This window comes from Notolepis coatsorum, assembly GCF_963971535.1.
Source record: "Notolepis coatsorum genome assembly, chromosome: 13".
NCBI classification, from domain to species: Eukaryota; Metazoa; Chordata; class Actinopteri; order Aulopiformes; family Paralepididae; genus Notolepis; species Notolepis coatsorum.
The window spans coordinates 127085877-127096697 of record NC_140177.1 but is presented as its reverse complement, the minus strand read 5'-3'; positions in this window follow the sequence as shown (position 1 = coordinate 127096697).

The following is a 10821-nucleotide window of genomic DNA, read 5'->3' as shown; positions in this document are numbered from 1 at the left end:
CACGAGGAGGCAGCCTGTCGCATCTTTTCACAGCAACAGCTCGATCGACCTGTAGGAGTCACTGTCCACAACTTCCAATCCCCACCCACCGGCTTTCCCACCCTCTAACACTGCCAATTGTGTTAGTATGACGGCCGGCCAAGCCGGTAGCAACGCCGAGAGCTGGGCTCGATACCAGCATCTCCTGCGTTAGTGAAGAGCGCCTTGCCCACTGCGCCACTCAGCCGCCTTATTATAATGCTTTTCACATAAAACCTTCACGTTCTAATCCCAGCAAGACAACAACTTCTATTCTAATTGTTTTTATTTCTTCACTTGGCCATCGATGAAACATCTAAAACGCAATCTGCAAGAGGGAGCATTGACATCTGCTTAGGAACATCGGTCCTTTTCAAAGTAGACATATCCATGATGACTCTTCTATCAGGCTATTATTCCATTTCTATCCTTCTCTTCTGGTATGGTTTGGAAAAATAAGACAGAACTAGCCCCAAGCAGATGGTTAAATGTCAGATCATTGGTATTCCACAATTCAACCCGTCTACTCTGTACCATGTTCCACTCGGCTACAACAGTAGCCGGTTCTATCCTCCAGGATGTCTCCAGCTCTCAGCCACATGCAATCTGACCACCAGTATAGAGTCTCAAGGCAATGGGAGTGACATTTAAAAGCACTGTCATTCCTTCAGCCATTATGGTTTTTAACTAAGACCCTCCCCCGCCCCCCCCCTTTTTTTTTATACCACTGTGCTGTATTGTACAGTGTCATTCTGGCTGGTGAAAGATGCTCTTCTTAACCCTTTCACTGCCGCACTACCAAACGGTTAACCCTTTCACTGCAACAATACACAGAAGGTTGTAACCGTCGGTAGTGTGATAGTAAAGGGTTAACCAGAGTGCAAAACAAAGGTCCCCTTCAGTGCAGAGTTTACCTTAACCAAAATCTCATGACAAAAATGTTGTCCATAAAATACAGGGTTGTCAGAGCTGCATTATATTTGTATCACTTCTAGATCTATTTATTACATTTCTAGAAATGTACATATTGGTATTTGTCAATACACATATGATATTTGCTGATACATTTACATTGGTTGCCTGTTTGGGAAATTACTTTAATTAAAGGTGCCATTTGTAAGATTTTCAGTTTGGAATGAGGACCATGTAGAATCAACCACACAAATAACGAATAAGCAAGGACCATTAGACTCATCCATTAAATTACATGCTTTAGTTTAGAGTGCATACTTTTGACCTTTTGCTAACAAACTAGCATAGACTGGTTCCTTGTTTGTAAACATAATGTGTTTGAGCCAATCGGCAACACCCGCTGAATCACATGACCGAGTCCCCTGCCTGTGTTGATAACCTCGTTCCCAGCTTTATCTCTGTTATGTTGAGGTGTGGCACTAAAATAAAGCACACCGGGGCTCTATGGAGAAACCATGGCACTCCCCTGACTAAAAGTTATTTGAAACGAAAACGGCTGGATGTCATTTAGCCAAATTAGCATGGCTGAGAGTGCGAGTCTAAGGCTGACCCCCATTAGTCAATTAGTCGACTAATCGGTCGAAAGGAGCCGTTGTTGACTGGCCAACCTCTTAGTCGAATATATATTTAAAAAAAAAAAAAATTCTTTCCAAAAGAAAAGAGGCCTAGAAGCGTGGCCAACGCTAATGGCACGCATACCAGAGGCTAACTGCCTACGAAAACAGGCACAGAGGCACTAAAAGAGGATTTCACCATCTAATGAACACACTAGACTAGACAAATAACAAGATGTATCCATCAGTGGACCAATTGCATGCTTTTGCAGAGGACAAGAAGCCTTCAGTCGACTCCTTCAGACATTAAGCACCCCCACAGCCCAAATGGAATGATAAAAAAAAAAAAAAAAAAAAAGTAAATAGCTTTTAAAAAAAAATGTATTCGACCAATAGTCGACTAACGGCAATTTTGGCCAATCATAGTCGACCATCCAAATCCTTAGTCGGGGACAGCCCTAGAGTCTTGTTACATATCTAGCTTTGGCATGGATTGATTGTTTAGATCGTTAGCATGGCTGACAAATGCAAATATATTGTAGTCTGGCCCATTGTGCTGACCAGGATTACGTTCCTTTTTTCCTGCTTGATGCACAAGCACACCGGGTCTGACGTAGAAGAGAAACCAGTCTAAAATGGCTGCTACCTACAAATTCCTCAAGATGTCTAGTTTCCAACAACACCACCATCTTCGTTCTAGCTTTGAAACCTACGTTGTTCGAAACGGTGGCGCTATAATCAAAGGTCAATTGGGTCTCATTCTCCAACGGACTTACGACAAAAAGGGCTTTCTCTTAGGGCCATTTGAGACCTTTTCGAGCAAGACATGAATATCGACAATATATTATAATATAATATTAATTATATATGTTTTATTGGGACGGTTGGTGAATCCCAAAATCGGCCCGAAAAGGTCTCAAATGGCCCTAAAAGAAAGCCCTTTTTGTCGTAAGTCCTTGGTGAATGAGACCCATATGTTCAACTTTGACAAGAAATAACTGCTACATATCTGACATGAGACTCTGTAGACATTACTAGCCATCCTTGGTCTACACAGCTTTGCCACTACATGAAGCTAATGGCTACAGGGCTCAGGTTGAAGCTAACGGCTAAAGGGCTCAGGTTGAAGCTAACGGCTACAGGGCTCAGGTTGAAGCGAATGGCTAGAGGGCTCAGGTTGAAGCACATGTATACTTACTTCATCAGAGCATATATTTAGCATTTTTAGATTATATATATATTAGATTATATATATATATTGTAACAATATTTATTGTAGGGCAAATATACCCTCATCTTGCATCTTGACACTGCCTATTTTTACTTGTCCACTGTACTATAATTCTATGACCTGTATCATGTATTCTACTGCCTGTACCTCCCCTTCCACAGGCTGCTATGATGCCTGAATTTCCCCAATGGGATCAATAGAGGAATATCTTATCTTATGTCCAGGCAGCAAGTAACAGTAAGAATGGGTTCCTGCGACAATATTGGTCACAGCTTCTCACAAATTATGTGATTGTTTTTTTTTTGGTGCGACCAGCAGTTATATTTTGTATTAGCTCTATGTGGAACACATCCCATAACAGTCTAGTAGGGCTGTCCCCGACTAAGGATTTGGATGGTCGACTAGGATTGGCCAAAATTTGCCGTTAGTCGACTATTGGTCGACTTAAAAAAAAAAAAAAAAAGTATAATATTTTTAATTAATTTATTTTAATTGTTTTTATCATTCCATTTGGGCTGTGGGGGGTGCTTAATGTCTGAAGGAGTCGACTGAAGGCTTCTTGTCCTCTGCAAAAGCATGCAATTGGTCCACTGATGGATACATCTTGATATTTGTCTAGTATAGTGTGTTCATTAGATGGGTGAAATCCTCTTTCAGTGCCTCTGTGCCTGTTTTCGTAGGCAGTTAGCCTCTGGTATGCGTGCCATTAGCGTTAGCCACGCTTCTATGCCTCTTTTCTTTTGAAAAAAATGATAATTTTATTTTTTTTATTATTATTATATTCGACTAAGAGGTTGGCCAGTCGACTACGGCCCCTTTCGACCAATTAGTCGACTAATCGATTAATAGGGGTCAGCCCTACAGTCTAGATACTGAATACATTTCTCCACATGTACATGTACACACTCATCTGCCTGGCCACACCCCCATCCGCTCCTCTACATAAGTAGGGGTGTGGCCATACTAACAGCTCCTTCCCTATTTTCACCACCAACAAGTGTCTGTATACACCACTTGAGTTTAGTGACCGAAATAGTTGTTGGAAAGGAGCTACGTGGACATTGTATCTTATTTTTTCTCTCTCACCAATTTTCGAGAAAAGCTAAGTCATAATGTCTGCACCTTTGGGGGGTTCGAACGCTCACAACGTCACCAGCGTTTCTCCATTGCCGCGTCCGCCGTGCGTCGTGGGGCTGCTCCGACTCCACGGTCGTGGCAGTCAGATACGCCCGAGCGGCGCCCGGTGGTGAGTCTGCCTCTCCGAGGGGCCGTTGAACCGCCGTCTCCCGTGAGATGGCCCAGTTCTGGCCCTGGTTCGCCCGCCAGTGGACGGTCGGCCTATCGCCGGCTCCTCTGGTGGCTGGGGATTTGCGACGCAGGCTCTTCGCCTCTGCTCGCTCCCGTCGTAGGGTGGCGAGCTGCAGGGGCGAATGGCCTGGCTTTGGGGAGGTGATGGAGCCAAACGAGGGTGCTCTTGCTCCGTCTCCGTTTCCGATGGAAACTGAGGATCATATGGAGGGGGCGAGAGCGCTCTTGTTTGATGCCCCAATGGAGTCATATCATTCTCTCCCTCGGGGTGTGGCAGGGAGTGTTGCGTCTCCTTGGGGTCCCTTGTTCTCCAGTGTTGGGTTAGAACCTCCGACCCTGAGACAAGATGCCCAGCTATCTGCCGCGTCGGATGGTGGCGCCCGACATGGCAGGCGACGTGGAGGGAGGTGTGCAAGGGGAGTTGTGTGCCTTGTTCCCTGAGCTCATGGCGGCCGCCGCAGCCGCTAATGGCGTGGCGTTGCCGCAGCCTCTGCCTGCACCTGTTCCTGATGACATGATAGGTCATCTCTGGCAACGTCGTCCTGTGAGGGAGACGGGCGTTGTCTGCCCATTCTTCCCATCAATGGATGCCTACGTGAAACAGGGACAGGTAATCTGTCCTTACATCACTGGCCTTACCTCCGCCTACGTGCCAGTCACGCGGGTGGCGGGTTTGGTCCATGGACTAAGGGACGGGGTGCCTCAGCTTGATAGCCCGATGACATCCATTCTTTGTCCCGAAGTGGTGTGGGAGCCGTTGCGGAAGCCGGTTCTCCAAGGGAAATCGGCTAGGCAGATGGCTAACTGGAGTGAACAGGCGTACATCGCCGCGACTCAGAGCCTAGCTGCGACGTCTAACATCGCGCAGCTAGCGCGCTACATGTCGGGGATGATGGCGGGCGGGTCGGTATTGGACGACCATCAACAATACCTTCACGCCCAGGCGGCTGGAGCCATCCTGCACCTTACCCAGCTGCAGGCGATAGCCGCCGGGAAGGGGCGTGCCCTGGCCACTCTATCCCAGCGCCACCTTTGGCTGGAGCAGGCGAGGGTGCCGGAACAGAAGAGGATTCCCCTGCTCACGGCCCCCCTCTCCGATGCTGGGCTCTTCGGGTCGGCCATGCAGCAGATGACGGCTGCCTGCAGAGAGATGGAGGAGCGCGCTGTGCTCCAACCCCATTTCCCCCAACCCGATGCCACCGGTGATGGCCGACGAAAACAACGCCGGCAGGCCAGGAGTGGAGGGAGTGCCTTGTCTGCCGCAGCCAGCCGCCCCACGCCCGGAGGTGACGGTAGGGATAGAGTTCCCTGGTCCCACGTCTTTTTTGGCCAGGTGGGTCACGGAATTCCCCCCACCATAGAGTACGTCACTGGGCGCGTTTCTATTGGTTGTGAGACTTCCGTGAGTTCTTTTCAGGCTCCATGTTGTGGACCTCTGTTGTTGTCAAGATGGGTTTTCGAAAGTTTTCTGCTCTGCGCTCTATTGCATATGTCTTGAGCTTTTGGTCACGTAGCTCAATGTTACATATATCTTTTCAAATTATTACTCACGTGGGAAGTCTCTCTGGGGGTTCCCCCGTCTCCTCTCTTTTATATAGAGCGGGTTTGACAGAGGTGTTTTTCCCTCAGACACGTCATATGGGACCCATATCAGTGTTTTTTGGCCGGCTTCCTGCCGCTCTCCCAGGCGGCTTGGAGGGAATGTTATCTGGGTTCTTGTTAGAATTACCATTGATATGTTTTGGGTCTCGACGTGTACATACTGCTGGCCCTGGGTGTTTCTGTGTGGAACCACGCGTGGGCTTGCGCGCCTTGGTTGCTCATTCATTATAAACTGCGTTTTCATGGGGCAACAGGGATGGAGTTTGTCTCTTGCGAGCGCCAGTGTACTAGGTTAGTCTCGATGAATTCTCGTTCATCTATGGGGGGAGATAACGGAATAGATCAGAGCATTGGCAGAGGGGTCTCACGCTTTTGGGGTGGGCCACCGGGCGCAGTGCTTTTATGTTCTGACCGTCTTGGTGGCGCCCTCTGTGATGTTCTAGATCGACATGCGTACCTACCCCCCTCTTAGGACTGGGGATGGTGGCGTGATTAGGACACAGGACTGGTTCTGGTCGCGCCGGACCAGGTCAGTTAACCCGCTGTCCGCCGGGGCACAGATCTGCTGTTCTGGTACCCTGAAGGACTTGTGCTTTTTCGGGGGGAAAATGGGTTGATGTTATGGAGGTGTTCGTGGTTATATCACTGCGTGTTATCCTTCACTATTGCTTGGTCCGTTTTGTGTTGTACCTTGCGCTGTGCTGAAGGAGCCTGGTCCTTCTCCATTCTTTTTTTCGCCCCTCTCTTCTCCTGCTTGGCGGGGCTGGGAGGGGGCTGTCGAGGTTATTTGGGGCTAATTGAGTCCCTTTACATATTTAATTAAATAGTTTCAAATTATACATTGAGCATCCTTGAGAAACATACCTCTTGTTTAGAAACAAACAACTTTATTAAACCAGAAATAATAATGTAGGTATAAGGAGGTTAGAGGAAACGGGTTAAAACGTTCTCTTCATTCATTCCTCTAGGTTCGATGCAATTGAACAGGTGGATATAATAACATTCACGTTGCAATAGCAACTTGTGTCTGTCTCCACCTCTCGAGAAATGTCAAGCTACCGACGACTTGACATCTGAATTTCTCACAGCACATTTATGTTCACGGATTCTTGATTTAAAGGCTCTCGTTGTTTTGCCCACATAAGAAAAATTACAAGGACATTTTAGCAAATACACCAGATTAGACGAATTACACGTAATCCGTCCTTTGACAGGTATATTTTTCCCCGTTTTAGGGTGTGCGAAAAATGTACCTTTAATCATGCCTTGGCACTGTACACAGGCTTGACAGGGAAAATTACCATCTGGGATATTGGACATACAATGAGAAGGTTTCTTTTTTTTTATCCACTTTTACTCCCATTTTCTATATTTTCTCCCATCCCAATTTCGTATCATCCAATTCAACCCTCCCCTGTCACGAACACTGTTTCTTGCCTCCCACAAGCCGGCTGCAATGTGGACTAAGTCATACATAGCACAAGTCCCCTCCGGTACTTGAGGTAACAGCAGTCGCATCTTTTCACCTGCGCAGCTCGATCTCTCAGTGGCGAGTAACAACGCGTGGGAGGCTCACGCTGCCCCCGACACTTCCTGATTCTACTGCGCAGGCGCACCAACCGACCTGTAGGAGTCGCTGTCCACAACGCCCGATACCCACCCATCAGTTTCCCACCCCCTAATACGGCCAATGTGTATTAGTATGAACGAACTGAAAGCAATGTGGAGCGATGGGCTCGAACAGGCGAGCCCAGCGTCTCAGCATTCGTGGCGAGCGCCTTGGCCACTACGCCACGTAGCCGCCCAAATGAGAAGGTTTCTTTAAGGGCAAGTCAGTTTTGACTAGGAGATTAGATAGATTCGCTTGTCTCTTATAAAAATAGTTAGGCGAATGTTGAAACGCTGCCCCTATAAGAGGGTCGGACTGCAGAATATGCCAATATTTATTGACAATACTCCGTGTCTCTCTCGTGATAGGGCTGTAAGTAGACACATAAGATACTTTGTCTGTTTTATCTTCTTTCTTTCTGGGGGTGAACAACGTGGCCCTATCGATAAGTTTGGTTTTGTTCAGGGCTTTGAGTGTCAAATCGGCACTGTAGCCTCTTTCGTGGAAACTGCCACGGAGAACGTCTGCTTGTGCATTAAATCTGTCGTCCGTGTCACATATTCTCTTATAACGAAGAATTTGGCTATAAGGTAGACTATTCTTCAAGGCTGGGGTGTGATAACTGGAATAATGCAAGAACGAGTTACGGTCTGTCTCCTTTTTAAAAACCTCTGTGTGTAATGAGATGCCATTAGCCACTTTCTTGATCAGAACATCGAGGAAAGGTAAATTATGCATATCAAACTTCAATGTAAACTTTATCGTTTCTCTACAGGTGTTCAGGTACTCAAAGAAGGCTAAAAGATCAGATGATGAACCAGACCAAATAAAAAACAGATAGTCAATATAGTGCATATAGGATTTGACAAATTTCTCAAACGGGTTATTATTAAAAATATGATCTACTTCATATTTGGACATATAAAGGTTGGCTAGGTTCACAGCGGCTGGGGAGCCCATGCTGAGGCCTCTGTTTTGCAAGTAGTATTTATCTTGGAATCTAAAATAATTCCTAGTTAGAACTAGGTCGGCTAAACTAACTAGCGCTTCTGTTGGGGGGAGTAATACTTCCCTCGAGTTTAAATAAAAACTCAAGAGCGTCAAGCGCGTCAGCATGTGGAATGCTGGGGTAAAGACTGACTACATCTATGGTAACTAGTAAGTCTGTAGGACTAATGTTACAGGTCGAAAGCCTGTTCAAAAAAGTAGTAGTATCTTTTAAGTAACCACGTTAAGAGGCCAAATCGCGCATCAATGAATTGAGATTTTTTCTGTGGCGGAGCCAATACCAGAAACAATAGGTCGACCAGGAGGGTTAATCAGATCCTTGTGGATCTTAGGTAAAGTGTAAATAATCAGGGTAACCGGGTACTCTACAAACATAAACTTAAATTCATTTTCTGTGATCGCCTCTGCCAATCTCAGGCTTTTGAGGACCGTTTTGATTTCCGTAGAAAATCTAAACACAGGGTCTGAATTTAAAAGGGTATATACCTCAATCTTGTTCAATTGTCTATTGATCTCAGATACATACAAGCTCTTATTTTGGAGCACGATACCAGAACCTTTATCGGCTTTTCTAAAAATTAAATCATCATTCTTCATGAGTTCCTTAAGTGCTGCAGACTCTGATTCAAGTGAATTTGGGTAAAGATGGGCTTTGTGACTGGTCTCACATAAATTAAGGACATCATTTTGTACCAATCTGCAGAAAGTTTCAACTGAGGGAGGGTTGAGGTGGGGAGTAAAGAGGCTACAGGGTTTAAATACTTTTCTTTTAAGAAAATATTTTTATATGAGACAAGCGAATCTATCTAATCTCCTAGTCAAAACTGACTTGCCCTTAAAGGGGAACTATCTTATAAATGGCCTTTTTCAGTGTTTAGCATGGTTTCCTAGCTATGTGGACTTATATTAATATGATCTATGTCTCTAATTCTCATATTGGCGCATTCTTCCAATTCTCCTCTCACAATATTCACCCTCACTGAACTGAGTCATCTGAAAATGTGCTGATTTGTGATGTCAGAGAGACTCCGCTGCATAATAATGTGGCCCCATGTGGCATCAGGCCACACAGTGGCTGGAGCCCAGGCTCAAAACGGCTTAAGATCTTGAGGTAGAAAAATGCTGTTTTTGAGGACTTGATTAGAAATACAAAACAATGAATTAAAAAAAATATATTACAGAGGTGTTCCATAAACTCACAGGAATTGTGTAAAAGTGCCCAAATAGTGAAAGAAATAGTAAAAGTTCCCCTTTAAAGAAACCTTCTCATTTTATGTCCAATATCCCAGATGGTAATATTCCCTGTCAAGCCTGTGTACAGTGCCAAGGCATGATTAAAGGTAAATTTTTCGCATACCCTAAAACGGGGAAAAATATACCTGTCAAAGGACGGATTACGTGTAATTCGTCTAATCTGGTGTATTTGCTCAAATGTCCTTGTAATTTTTCTTATGTGGGCAAAACAACGAGAGCCTTTAAATCAAGAATCAGTGAACATAAATGTGCTGTGAGAAATTCAGATGTCAAGTCGTCGGTAGCTCGACATTTCTCCAAGTGTAAACATACCGTCAACAATCTCAAATATATGGGACTAGAGTTAGTACTCAGGCCCGCAAGAGGTGGAGACAGACAAAAGTTGCTGTTGCAACGTGAATGTTATTATATCCACCTGTTCAATTGCATCGAACATAGAGGAATGAATGAAGAGAACGTTTTAACGCGTTTCCTCTAACCTCCTTATACCTACATTATTATTTCTGGTTTAATAAAGTTGTTTGTTTGTTTCTAAACAAGAGGTATGTTTCTCAAGGATGCTCAATGTATAATTGGAAACTAATTAAATATGTAAAGGGGCTCAATTAGCCCTAGAAACTAAGGGCATGTTATATGTTATATATCAAGTTTCTGGTAATTTTGTTTTGTTTATAATATAGATATGTTTCTGATATAGATATATTTATATATGTATAATTTGTGGATTTATGATTAGACTCTACTTTGATATGTGACTTGGTCACATTGCACAGGCACACCTGCGTCGTGATGTCATTTCCTGCCGTGTCATGTAATTACCTGCCAGGTGTATATAACTACCATCTTGAATGTATTTCCATTGCTAGCCATATCACTGAAGAAGGACATAGTCCGAAACATGTCTGTTTCCTATTCAGGCTGCCATTAAAAACATTGAACCCGAGAGTGCTAGTCCGGCTACCCTGCTTTTTGTTATCTCAATATAACAAAAGTCAGTTTTCTCGTGATAACTGATACATTTATTTCAGTAAGTTGTTCAGTACAGCAACAGACAACCAGTGGCAGCTCTGACATCAGGACGGCGTGATCACATGAACCAGCTCGCGATCATCTCACAAGTTTTGCACACGGTTCTGGATAATTATCCCACCGAAACAAAAGTCTTCTGTAAATGAATCCGTTATCACAAGAAAAGGATCTTTGTTATATCAAGATAATGAAATGAATGAATCCGTTATCACGAGAAAACAGACTTTGTTATATCG